Source organism: Hippopotamus amphibius, chromosome 13 (genome assembly GCF_030028045.1).
Source record: "Hippopotamus amphibius kiboko isolate mHipAmp2 chromosome 13, mHipAmp2.hap2, whole genome shotgun sequence".
Taxonomy (NCBI): domain Eukaryota; kingdom Metazoa; phylum Chordata; class Mammalia; order Artiodactyla; family Hippopotamidae; genus Hippopotamus; species Hippopotamus amphibius.
The window spans coordinates 88,478,874-88,493,276 of NC_080198.1; the positions used below are offsets into that span (position 1 = coordinate 88,478,874).

General features: G+C 38.3%; 1 protein-coding gene across 1 annotated transcript in view; it reads right to left on the minus strand.

Annotated features, from left to right (window-relative positions):
- ARHGEF38 (Rho guanine nucleotide exchange factor 38) overlaps positions 1-14,403 on the minus strand; it is a 129,929-nt gene that overhangs the window by 102,031 nt on the left and 13,495 nt on the right. The window lies entirely within an intron of this gene.

Below are 14,403 nucleotides of genomic sequence, written 5' to 3' on the forward strand. Positions count from 1 at the left end.
GGATATCACACCAATTTTACAGATGAGGAAACTGAACACAGGGAATGTGAGTGAAAGTTATCCAGTGGCTCACAGAGGATGCAGAAGTGATGGGATTCTAACCAGACGTGCTTATCTCTGAAGCCTGGGCTCTCTTCCCTCCTCAACCTGTCTATGCTGTGATCAGGGCACATTGTGTTGTATGTAGTGGAACTGTGCTGCACAGGCAACCATACAGTTCAATTCTGACTCTGCCACCCACTAGCTGTGTGGCCTTGGCCGAGTCATTTGGACTCACTAAATTGCCTCATCCATAGAGGGGAATAAGAGCAATCATGAAAGTAACGATGACAACACCTAACATTGTGAGTACAGTCAGCCCTCTGTACCTGCAGGTTCTGCACCCAAGGATTCAACAAACCAAGGATCAGAAATGTTTTTCTTAAAAAAATTCCAGTGACAGGGCAAGACTAAAGATGCAGATGTAGAGAACGGACTTGAGGACATGGGGTTGGCAAAGGGGAAGCTGGGACGAAGTGAGAGAGTAGCACTGACACATATACACTACCAAATGGAAAGTAGATGGCTAGTGGGAAGCTGCTGCATAACACAGGGAGATCAACTCGATGATGGGTGATGACTTAGAGGGCTGGGATAGGGAGGGTGGGAGGGAGTCGTGGGAGGGAGGGGCTATGGGGGTATATGTATAAACACAGCGGATTCACTTTGGTGTACAGCAAAAACTGGCACAACAGTGTAAAGCAATTATACCCCAATAAAAAGCTTTAAAAAAATTTTACATGCTTATTACAAACAAACAAAAATTGCAGAAATTTCAAAAAGCAAACCTTGAACTTGCTGCCTGCCCGGCAACTATGTACATGGTATCAACATCATATTAGGTATTATAAGTAATCTAGAGATGATTTCACATATACAGGAGGATGTGTATATACGACACCATTTTATATAAGGGACTTGAGCATCTGTGGGGTTTGGTATCCACACGGGTCCTGGAACCAATTCCCCATGGATACTGAGCGATGACTGCACCTCACTTTGTGCTAAATACTGACCCTGTCTTGTATTAGCTCTTCAATCCTTACAAAAACACTACATAGTAGATTTTTTTATTCCCACGTGAAGAAACTGAACACAGGTTAAGGCCTACGGTCACACCACGGTAAATGGATTCAGACTGGTAACTGAGGCAGCCTGGCTCCAAACCTGAATTTTAACCACTGCCCACTGCTAGGAGGTTGGGAGAATCCAGATTAAGCAGCCGATTGCTTCACTCAGCGTCTGACACACAGAAACCTCTTAAAAAATGTCAGTCATTCTTTTCATGACCATGATTTACTTGCCATTTTTCTATATCTGGTTCTGAGTGGCTACGCCTGCTTTTCCTCCTTTTCTCCCCCCTCGGAAATGTTCCAGTCTCCGAGGGGAGATTGAGTATCTATCAGGAAATTATTCTTCTTGGCTCTGGACCTGCTCTAGAAAAAAAGCACAAAACAGCAAGGACCTCTACGAAGTCGGTTCACCACCAGGCCTAGTCTGCACTCTCCTTATTCAGGCTGAATTCAAATTCAAATTTGAATACAAATTCCTTGTATACTGTTTGACATTTGAATTTTATTGAATTTCTAAAAATCTGATTCTTTCTCATTTACCCTGAAGCGAAATCACCAGGGCAAATAAGTTTCTGAGAAATTCACTGAAAATCAGGGGTCCCCAGCCCCCAAGCTGTGGACCGGGTACCAGTCCATGGCCTGTTAGGAACCAGGCCGCACAGCAAGAGGTGAGCAGTGGGAGAGGGAGCGAAGCTTCATCTGCCTCTCCCCATCGCTCCCCACCGCTCACATTACTACCTGAACCATCCCCCCCTCCAGCCCCTCCAATTGCTCATATTACCACCTGGATCATCCCCACCCCGTCCTGGTCTATGGAAAAATTGTCTTTCACGAAACCTGTTGCTGGTGCCAAAAAGGTTGGGGACCACTGCTGAAAATGTTGTGCTTCTTAAGAAAGCTGAAAAAGCATGATGACTAAAATAAGATACATGTCCTGCTAACAGACACAGCTTATTTTTACTTTTAACATTCTAGGTCTTTACTTATTTGGATTCAAGTCCCTTACTGATATTATTTATCAATGGCTACCAATAAATAATCACAGATTTGGATCTTCATTATGATGTTGAAATCTCACATCTCTTAAGAAAGAGTTGGAGCTGATATTTTCATACACTGAGCTTAAGGTTTTACTTAATGCCTTGCCTACCAACACTTGCCCTCACACCCACTTCATGCCCCCAAGACCAAACTACGCAAGCACATGTACACCATTCAACACATATTTTTTGAGGAACTTGCAGGGTCATTTGACTGTGGAGAATACAAGGATAACACGATGCAAGAACCTGACCCTAATTCACAATTTCATCACAACCATACATGTGTTCATAACTGAGTAAGAAAAATCACATTTGAAGGTAAGTGATCAATTTTATGAATTCCATAGGTTTTAAAGAAATTTTATATCTAATTTAATATCAATTTCTTAAATTATATATTGGATTTGAGCTGGTACTATGCTTTATGTTGGGTAGATAATAGTAAATAAAAAAACAGTCCTTTCTAGAAGTAAAGGCAGGTTATTAAAGCTGCAGGATAAATCAATATCTTTCATTCCTTCCCTAAGACATACCAACTGATGGCCGTGCACTTATCCACTTAATGATCAAATTGCATCTTTTCCAAGAATTAGTGGTGTTCAACAGCAAACCTGATTATGTCAGTTGTACTTCTTATTGTAATTACATTAATTTAATTTAAACTTACATAAACTGATGACCTATGAGTGTAAAAGAGTGTGTGTGTATCCACGAAAACTGCTTGAATGCTTTGAAATGATTTGATAAAAACACTGCTGCTCTATTAGGAGTTAAATGAGACAACTGTAAAAGAGGAGAAAATCATTGAGAAAGATTCTGCAAACAAATCACTTTGCAATTTAAAATATCAGTCAATATTTAAAAACTGGTGTACAGATACACTTACAATAAACCATGACCTATATGCTAAGCAGAGCACAGCCTAGCAGTCAGGCCTACTGGAAAAGAGATACATGAATGAAATCTGAAAGAGAGTAGCACTGGTGACGAGAGGAGGCCAGGCATCCTGAGCAGGGGAGGCAGCATGTCCAAAGGCTTGGTGGCAAAAAAAAAAAAAAAAAAGGATTTGCAAAAAGCTTAGTGTGATGAAAGGATACATGTTAAAGAATGTGGTAAGGAGACGAGTCTAGAGAAGTGATCAGGAGACAGATCTTGAAGGCTTTGTTAAGGAATCTGGAATGTTCAAGAACAATGGGAAATCAAGGGGGAATTTTTAAACACAGGAGTGATCAAATTCTCTTCACAAGATCGCCTTGGCCTCAGTAAAACCAGATTTGGGGGGAGAGAGTGGAGAGCAAGGATGAAGGCGAGGAGACAGGGAAGTGGCTGTAGACCTGGATGGTCTAGTTGCTAGGGGAGAGGCAATTAAGCTTTGTCTAGTTGCCAAGAGGACAGAGAGGATTGAACAGATCAAGAGAAAGTTCAGAGATGAAACTAACATGAACTGGTGAGCAATCAGTGCAGGGGTAAAGGAGAAGAAAAATCAAAGCTGACTTTCAGATTTCTGACTATTAATGGGCAAGTGGTGTCATTTAAAGAAATAGGGGACAAGAGAGAAAGAACAGGTAAGGGAGATAAGGTGATAAAGTCTATCCAGTGTTATCTCATTATGTAGAAAAGGAAGCTAATTTCTAGAGAAGGTAAGTCTTTTACCTTAAATAGCAGAGTCAGAAATTGAGTTCAGATCTTCTGACCATCCCCCCAACCTGTCCAGTCCCCTTTCTACCCGTATAGTGCGAACATCCACCTATAATTCTGCCTAGGGTTTTATTTCAAATCGATCATTACCAAACCCCCAACATGATTAAACATATTTTTTGTTCCCCTTGCATGCTGTATGTCATCTCTGCCCCCATAAACCTCAAAACCCTTAGCTTAGCATTGCATTGACCTCTACTGACTTAAGTTTCACACAGTGAAATCTTTTATCAGTTTCAGTGGAAATCTGATCCACAGAAAGATGAATGGAGCAGGCCTTTTGTGAAATAGGTTGAAAATAATTGCACATCAGGCAGGTTTTGGAGAGGAGCCAGTGTTAAGTATTAAGTGAAAATGTGGAGGACCAGACCCTCCACTGCTCTGAGTTTGAAAGCTTAAACATTGGGGCAGGGAAATATTGTATCCTCATTTGAATGGCATGTGATTTATTTCTTCTGACTGCTAATTGCTGCAGAAAGTAGAGAAGTGGATTTCAAAAGGGAATTCAACAAAGCTTACCTGGCTTGAGCAGTGCTTAAGTGGCATTGGTTTGAATTTATAGGCTTCTACGGTGATCAACATAGGGCAGCCAAAACAATTAGAAGCTAAATAAATGGTACTTTCTGGAAACGTATTTATTTAAAGTCTTTAGCAGGAGAAGATATGTAAGAGAGGATAAATTTTTAAGTCCTGAATAGAAATGGAATTTTACTTGGGAAAGTCCTTTCTGTATTTAATTTTTCTGTTGTAATTGTTCTATTGTTGAGAAGGCAAACTTTAGGCTGGATGAGAAATACTGACTTTATCCATTTGTCTGTTCATTCAACAAATATTTATTGAGTGCTTATTGTGCCAGGTATTGTTTTAGATCAGTGGTTTTCAATACCAAGTTTTGCCTCCTCCCCTGCCACCTGCCTGGGATATTTGATAATGTTTGGATTCATTTATGGTTGTCATAATTAGGGGATGGAGGGTGCTATTTGCAAGTAGTGGGTAGAGGTGACGGATGTTGCTGATATTCTACAACGCAAAGGAGAATACCCCACAACAAAGAATTATCTAGCCCAAATGTCAGTAGCGCAAATGTTGAGAAATCCTTTTGTAGATGCTGGCAATATAGCAGCAACAAAACTGAGAAAAACATCAGCTCTTATGGAAAATTTTAGTGATGGAAGAGAAACAAAAAACCAATTAATAAAGAAATGTATAGCATGCCAGAAAGTGATAAGGCACTATGAAAGAAAATAATCCAACTGGTGAGTAGTGATTACTCCTGCGTAAAGAAAAGTCAGAGAAAGCCTCACTTGGGGACTTTTGAGCAGAACCCTGGAAAGAAGGAAATGAGGTCTGGGAGTGGGGACTAATCCCATCTTGTCTTTTAAAAAAAATACGTGTGTGCTAATCATGCATGAATTGGGGATAAAGATAATCTTAAGGTAATTTATGGACAAATTATTTGTGTCATTGCTTTTTTCCTCTCTTTTTATTGCCAAAAGCTTTATGCTGGTTTAGATGTAGAGTACACCATTCTCCAATTTGTATATATTTTAGACAAAAGAGAAAGTTACCTTTCTTCGCAACCAATTGAAACAGACTCTTTTAATTCAAGTTAATTATTGCAGGCCACAGGTGCCGAACAGCATATACAAAACAGTGATCCATGCAACACATGAATGTATACAGGCATACCTCGGAGATAGTGCAGGTTCAGTTCCAGACCACTACAATAAAGCAAGTCATGAATTTTTTCATTTCCCAGTGCATATAAAAGTTAGGTTTACGCTATGCTATAGTCTCTTATGTGTGCAATAGCATTATGTCTAAAAAACAATGTATATACCATAATTGCTAAAAAATGCTGATCGTAATCTGAGCCTTCAGCAGGTCATAATCCTTTTGCTGTGGATGGTCTTGCCTTGATGTTGGTAGCTGCTGACTGATCAGGGTGGTGGTTGCCGAAGGCTGGAATTTTTAAAGATCCCTTTTCTTAAAATTTGTTTTTTATTGGAGTATAGTTGATTTACAATGTCATGTTAGTTTCAGATGTACAGCAAACTGATTCAGATACGTATATATTTTTTTCCAGATTCTTTTCCCTTGTAGGTTATTACAAAATATTGATTATGCTGTGCTCTACAGTAGGTCCTTGTTGGTTATCTATTTTAAATATAGTAGTGTGTATATGTTGATTCCAAACTCCCTATTTATCCCTCCCCTCCACCTTTCCCCTTTGGCAACCATAAGTTTGTTTTTGAAGTCTGTGAGTCTATTTCTGTTTTGTAAATAAGTTCTTTTGTATCATTTTTTAATATTCCACATATAAATGATATATGTCATTTGTCTTTGTCTGACTTCACTTAGTATAATATAATAATCTCTAGGTTTATCTATGTTGTTGCAAATGGCATAATTTTATTCTTTTTATGGCTAAGTAATATTCCATTTTATATGTATATACCATATCTTCTATATCCATTCATCTGTCAATACACATTTAGGTTGCTTCCATGTCTTAGCTATTATAAATGGTGCTGCTATAAACATAGGGGTGCATGTGCCTTTTCGAACTAGAGTTTTGTCCAGATATATGCCGAGGAGTGGGCTTTTAAGTTTAGTTATGTCCCATTTGTTTATTTTTGTTTTTATTTTTATTACTCTAGGAGGTGGATCCAAAAAGATCTTGCTGTGATTATGTCAAGGAGTGTTCTGCTTATGCTTTCCTCTAAGACCAGTCTTATATTTAGGTCTTTAATCCATTTTGAGTTTATTTTTGTGTATGGTGTTAGGGAGTGTTCTAATTTCATTCTTTTACCTGTAGCTGTCCAGTTTTCCCAGCGCCACTTACTGAAGAGACTGTCTTTTCTCCATTGTATATTCTTGCCTCCTTTGTCATAGATTGACTATAGGTGCATGGGTTTATTTCTGTTCCATTGATCTATATTTCTGTTTTTGCACCAGTACCAAACAGTTTTGATGACTGTAGCTTTGTAGTATTGTCTGAAGTCAGGGAGCCTGATTCCTCCAGCTTCATTCTTCTTTCTCAGGGTTACTTTGGCTATTCAAGTTCTTTTGTATTTCCATACAAATTAAAAATTTTTTTGTTCTAGTTCTGTGAAAAATGCCATTGATAATTTGATAGGGATTGCATTGAATCTGTAGATTGCCTTGAGTAGTATAGTTATTTTGACAATATTGATTCTTCCAATCCAGGAACATGGTATATCTTTCCATCTGTTTGTGTCATCTTCAATTTCTTTCATCAGCATCTTATAGTTTTTGGAGTACAGGTCTTTTTCCTGCTTAGATAGGTTTATTCTAGGAATTTTACTCTTTTTGATATGATGGTAAATGGGATTATTTCCTTAATTTCTATTTCTGATCTTTTGTTGTTAGTGTATAGAAATGCAAGAGATTTCTGTGTGTTAATTTTGTAACCTGCAATTTTGCTGAATTCATTGATGAGCTCTAGTAGGTTTCTGGTGGCATCTTTAGGATTTTCTAAGTATAATATCATGTCATCTGCAAACGATGACAATTTAACTTCTTCTTTTCCAATTTGGATTCCTTTCTTTTTCTTCTCTGATTGCTGTGTCTAGGACTTCCAAAACTACGTTGAATATAAGTGGAGAGCGTGGGCATCCTTGTCTTGTTGCTGATCTTAGAGGAAATACTTAGCTTTTTACCATCGAGTATGATGTTAGCTGTGGGTTTGTAATATTTGGCCTTTACCATGTTGAGATTTCCTTTATGCTGGCTTTCTGGAGTGTTTTTTTTTTTTTATCATAAATGGGTGTTGAATTTTGTTAAAAGCTTTTTCTGCATCTATTGAGATGATCACATGGTTTTTATTCTTCAGTTTGTTAATGTGGTGTATCACACTGGTTGATTTGCATATATTGAAAAATCCTTGCACCCCTGTGGTAAATCCCACTTGATCATGGTCTATGATCCTTTTAATGTATTATTGAATTCAGTTTGCTAGTATTTTGTTGAGGATTTTTGCTTCCATGTTCATCAGTGATATTGGCCTGTAATTTTCTTTTTTTGTGGTATATTTGGTTTTGGTATCAGGGTGATGGTGGCCTCATAGAATAAGTTTGGGAGTGTTCCTTCCTCTGCAAATTTTTGGAGTGGTTTCAGAAGGATAGGTGTTAACTCATCTCTAAATGTTTGATAGAATTTGCCTGTGAAGCCATCTGGTCCTGGACTTTTGTTTGTTGGGAATTTTTAAATCACAGTTTCAATTTCAGAACTTGTGATAGGTCTGGTCATATGATCTCTTTCTTCCTAGTTCAGTCTGGGAGATTGTACCTTTCTAAGAATTTGTCCATTTCTTCTAGGTTGTCCATTTTATTGGCATATAGCTGCTTATAGTAGTCTCTTATGATCCTTTGTAATTTCTTGTTTTATTGATTTGAGTCCTGTCCCTTTTTTTCTTGATGAGTCTGGCTAAAGGTTTTTCAATTTTTTTTTAATCTTTTCAAAGAATCAGCTTTTAATTTCATTGATCTTTTCTATTGTTTTCTTCATCTCTATTTCATTTATTTCTGCTCTGATTTTTATGATTTCTTGCCTTCTACTAACTTTGGGTTTTGCTTGTTCTTCTTTTTCTAGTTGATTTAGGTGTAAGGTTAGGTTGTTTATTTGAGATTTTTCTTATTTCCTAAGTTAAGATTGTGTTGCTATGAACTTCTCTCTTAGAACTGCTTTTGCTGCATCCCACAGGTTCTGGATTGTCATGTTTTCATTTTCACTTGTCTCTAGGTATTTTTTGATTTTCTCTTTGATTTTTTCAGTGGTCCATTGGTTGTTTAGTAACATATTGTTTAGCCTCCATGTGTTTCTGTTTTTTACAGGTTTTTTTCTCTTGTAGTTGATTTCTCATCTCACAGTGTTGTGGCCAGAAAATTTGCTTGATGTGATTTCAGTTTTCTTAAATTTATCAAGGTTGCTTTACAGACCAGCCTGTGATCCATCCTGGAGAATGTTCTATGTGCACTTAAGAAGAATGTGTATTCTGCTGCTTTCAGATGGAATGCTCTATAAATATCAATTAAGACTATCTGGTCTAATGTGTAATTTAAGGGCTGTCCTTATTAATTTTCTTTCTGGATGAGCTGTCCATTGATGTAAGTGGGGTGTTAAAGTCCCTCACTATTATTGTGTTACTGTCAATTTCTTCTTTTATGGTGGTTAGCATTTGCCTTATGTATTGAGGTTCTCCTACATTAGGTGCATATATATATTTACAATTGTTATATCTTCTTCTTGGGTTGATCCTTGATCATTATGTAGTGTCCTTCTTTGTCTCTTGTAACAGCCATTATTTTAAAATTTACTTTGTCTGATATGAGTATTGCTACTCCAGCTTTCTTTTGATTTCCATTACATGGAATTCTTTTTCCATCCCCTTACTTTCAATCTGGTTGTGTCCCTAGATCTGAAGTGGGTCTCTTGTAGACAACATATATATGGGTCTTGTTTCTGTATCCATTCAGCCAGTTTATGTCTTGGTTAGAGCATTTAATCCTTTTACATTTAAGGTGATTATCAATATTCATGTTCTTATTGCCAATTTGTTAACTGTTTTGAATTTGTTTTTGTAGGTTTTTCCTTCCCTTCCTCTTTTGTTCTCTTGTGATTTGATAACTATCTCTAGAATTGTGTTTGGATTGTTTTTCTTTTTTGTGTCTGTATCTATTGTAGATTTTTGGTTTGTGGTTATCATGAGGTTTTGATATAGCATTCTATATATATATATACAAGATTATTTTAATATGCTGGTCTCTTAATTTCAAATGCATTTCCCATTTCCTGCATTTGTACTCTCCCCTTCGCATGATTGCTGGTTTTGATATCATATTTGTGTGTGGAAAATTTCCTGCCTTTACTGTATGTTTGCCTGTAGTGGTAAGCTTTCCCATTTATAATTTTTTCATTTCTAGATGTGGCCATTTCTTTTCTATCTAGAGAAATTCCTTTAGCATTTATTAGAAAGCTGGTTTGGTGCTGTTGAATTCTCTTAGCTTTTGCTTGTGTGTAAAGCTTTTAATTTCTCTGTTGAATCTGAATGAAAGCCTTGCTGGTACAGTATTCTTCGTTGTAGGTTATTCCTTTTCATCTTTTGAAATATATTATGCCATTCCCTCTGGCCTGCAGAATTTCTGCCGAAAAAATCAGCTGATAACCTTATGGGGATTCGCTTGTATGTTATTTGTTGCTTTTTCCTTGTTGTTTTTAACCTTTTCTCTTTGTCTTTAATTTTTGTCAATTTGATTAATATGCATCTTGGTGTTTTCCTCCTTGGGTTTATCCTGTATGGGACTCTCTGCGCTTCCTGGACTTGAGTGAGTGTTTCCTTTCCCATGTTAGGGAAGTTTTTGGCTATTATCTCTTCAAATATTTTCTCAGGCCCTTTCCCTCTCTCTTCTCCTTCTCAGACCCTTGTAATGTGAATGTTCGTGCATCTAATGTTGTCCCAGAGGTCTCAGACTGTCCTCATTTCTTTTCATTCTATTTTTCATTATTCTGTTCCACAGCAGTGACTTCCACCAATCTGTCTTCCAGCTTACCTATTCATTATTCTGCCTCATTTATTCTGCTATTGATTCCTTCTAGTGTATTTTTCATTTCAGAAAAATATTGTTCATCTCTGTTAGTTCTTTAAAAATTCTAGCTCTTTATTGTATTGTTCATCTCTGTTTGTTCATCTCTGTTTGTTCTTTAGAGCTTCTAGCTCTCTATTAAACATTTCTTGTATCCTCTTGGTCTGTGCTTCCATTCTTTTTCCAAGATCTTGGATCATCTTTGATATCATTACTCTAAATTATTTTTCAGGCAGATTGCCTGTCTTTACTTCACTTAGTTGTTCTTCTGGGATTTCATCATGTTCCTTTGTCTGGAGCATATTTCTCTGCCATCTCACTTAGTCTAATTTCTGTTTTTGTGGTCTCCAGTCCTCAGGCTGCATGATTGTGATTCTTCTTGGTTCTGGTGTTTGTCCTCAGGTGGGTGAGGTTGGTCCAGGGGCTTATGCAGGATCCTTGTAGGAGGGACTGGTGCCTGCCCACTGGTGGATGGAGCTGGATCTTGTCCTTGTGGTGGTCAGAGCCATGTCAAAGCACAGTGTTTATAGGTGGCTGTTAACTGAGGAAGACTTTAGGTAACCTGTCTGCTGATGGGTGGGGCTGTATTTCCACCCTGTTGGTTGTTTGGCCTGAGGCATCCCATCACTGAAGCCTGCAGGCTGTTGGGTGGGGCCAAGTCTCAGTGCCAAAATGGCAACCTTCAGGAGAGCTCATGCCAATGAGTATTCCCTGGGGTGTCTGCCACCAGTCCTTGCCCTCATAGTGAGCCACAGCTGACCCCTGCTTCACCTAGAGACCCTCCAAGACCCACAGGTAGGTCTGGTCTAGGCTCCTATGGAGTCACTGCTTTGCCTTGGGTCCCAGTGCACATGAACACTTGTGTGTGCCCTTCAAGAGTGGAGTCTCTGCTTCCTTTAGTCCTGTGAAGAACCTGCATTCAAGCCCTGCTGGCCTTCAAGGCCAAATGTTCTGGGGGCTCCTCCTCCCAATGCCAGACCCCCAGGCTGGGGAGACTGACGTGGCCCTCAGAACTCTCACTCCTGTGAGAGAACCTCTGTGATATAATTATGTTCCAGTTTGTGGATTGCACACCCAGCAGCTGTGGGATTTGATTACACTGCAAAAGCACCCCTCCTACCATCTCATTGTGGCTTCTTCTTTGTCTCTGGGTGTAGAATACCTTTTTTGGTAGGTTCAAGTCTTTTTTGTTGATGGTTGTTTAGCAGTTAGTTGTGATTTTGATGGTTTAGTGAGAGGAGGTGAGCTCAAGTCCTTCTACTCTGCTGTCTTACTGCTCCAGGAGCCTGAGGGTCAGTGTGATATAATGGCAAGCATACTCTATTTGAAGACATGGGGCTGAGTCTAGGCTTTCTTTTTACTTTCCCTATGGCCCTGGGTAAGTCATTTAATTTCTCTAAGTCTTCCTCCAGTCTTAAAATATCACTGACTCTAAACAAAGAACTTTAGGTGATGTGTGCCCATGCATTGCTGTGCAGTCTGGGCCTCCTCTTGCTCCCCAGGGAGCAGTCATTACCTGCTCTGAAAGAATCCACTACCAAGCCTGGCAATTTCTTAAAATAAGACAATGATGAAGGTTGCCACATTGACTCTTCCTTTCATGAAAGATTTCTCTTTAGCATGCAAGGCTGTTTGATAGCATTGCCACTGCTTTAGCAACTAAGTGTATGCAGTGTTCTAAATCCTTTAGTGTAATTTAAGCAATCTTCACAGCATCTTCACCAAGAGGCATCTTCACCAGATGCCATCTCAAGAAACTACTCTCTTTACTCATCCATAAGAAGCATCTCCTCATTTGTTGAAGTTTTATCATGAGATTGAAGCAATTTAATCACATCTTCAGTCTCCACTTCTAATTCTAGTTCTCTTGCTATTTCAACCAGATCTGCAATTACTTCTTCTGCTAAAGCCTTAAAACCCTCAAAGTCACCCATGAGGGCTGGAATTAATATCCATGAGGGCTGGAATTAAACTCCTGTTAGTGTTGATATTTTGACTTCATCCCATCAATCACAAATGTTCTTACTGGCATCTAGAATGGTGAATCCTTTCCAGAAGGTTTTCCACTTACTTTGCCTAGATCCATCAGAGGAATTGCTATTGATGGCAGCTATAGCCTTATGAAATGTATTTCTTAAATAATAAGACTTGAAAGTCAAAATTATACCTTGACCCATGTGCTGCAGAATGAATGTTATGTTAGCATGCATGAAAACAATCTCGTTGCACATCTCCATCAGAGCTCTTGGGTGACCAGGTGCATTGTCAGTGAGGAGTCATATTTTGAAAGAAATGTTTTTTCTGAGCAATAGTTCTAAACAGTGGGCTTAAAATATTTAGTGAACCATGTTGCAAACAGATGTGCTGTCATCCAGGCTTTGTTTTTCCATTTATAGAACACAGGAAGAGTAAATTGAGCATCATTCCTAAAAACCCTAGGATTTTTGGAATGGTAAATGAGCATTGCTTTCAACTTAAAGCCACCAGTTACATTAGCCCCCTAACAACAAAGTCAGCCTGTTCTTTGAAGCTTTGAAGCCAGACATTGACTTCTCCTCTCTAGCTATGAAAGTCCTAGATGGCATCTTCTTCCAATAGAGGACTGTTTCATCTGCATTGAAAATCTATTGTTTAGTGTAGCCACCTCCATTAATTATCTTCATTAGATCTTCTATATAACTTGCTGCAGCTTCTACATCAGCACTTGCTGCTTCACCTTGCACTTTGATGTTATGCAGATGGCTTCTTTCCTTAAGTCTCATTAAACAAGCACTGCTAGCTTCCAGCGTTTCTTCTTCGGCTTCCTCACCTTGCTTGGCCTTCACAGAATTGAAGAGAGTTAGGACCTTGATCTGAATTAAGTTTTGGCTTAAGGGAATATTGTGGCTGTTTTGAGCTTCTATCCAGATCACTGCAACTTCCTCCACCTCAGCATTAAGGCTGTTTCCCTTGCTTATCATTCATGTGTTTACTGGAGTAGCACTTTTAATTTCCTTCAAAAACTTTTCCTTTGCATTCAAAACTTGGCTAACTGTTTAGTACAAGAGGCCTAGTTTGTTTCTGACATGCCTTCCTCCCTAAGCATAATCATTTCTAGTTTATGATTTAAAGTGAGAGACGTGTGACTCTTCCCTTCACTTGAACATTTAGAGGCCATTGTAGGGTTATTAATTCGCCTAAATTCAACATCCTTGTGTCTCAGGAATTAGGGAGGCCAGAGGAGAGGGAAAGAGACAGGGGAAGAGCCTGTCAGTGGGGCATTGAGAACACACACAACATTCATGGATTGTTTGCTGTCTTATATAGGTGCAGTTCCTGGCACTCTAAACAATTACAATAGTAACATCAGAGATCACAGATCACAGATCACCATAACAAACGTAATAATAATGAAAAAGTATAATAATATTGTGAGAATTGCCAAAATGTGATACAGAGACACAAAGTGAGCAAATGCTATTGGAAAAAATGGCGCTAATAGACTAGCTTGACACAAGGTTGCCACAAAACTTCAGTTTGTAAAAAATTGAATATCTGCAAAGAACAATAAAGTGAAGCACAAGAAAATGTAGTATGCTTGTATAGTTAGTACACATAATTGTGTAGTATATATGCATGTAGTATACACAGTACGTATATGAAAAGGCTCTTCCTACACATGATATAATCTGAGAGTAGGAAAAGTCATCAGGGTTTGAAGAGACGTGACTATAGAGAAGAATATTTTGAAAATAAGATCGGATCATGGTTTGAGTGTTTTGTTTGGTATGGTTATTTTTGTTGTTGTTGTTAATTTGTACACACATATAAGAATGTATGGAAAAAATGATACAGGACCTTAGCTTCTCTGGTAGGTTTATTCCAATCCAAAATCTTATATGATTTATAATTCATTGAAAGAAAATTTTAACTACAATTATACGTTAATTAAAATCTCTGTATGAA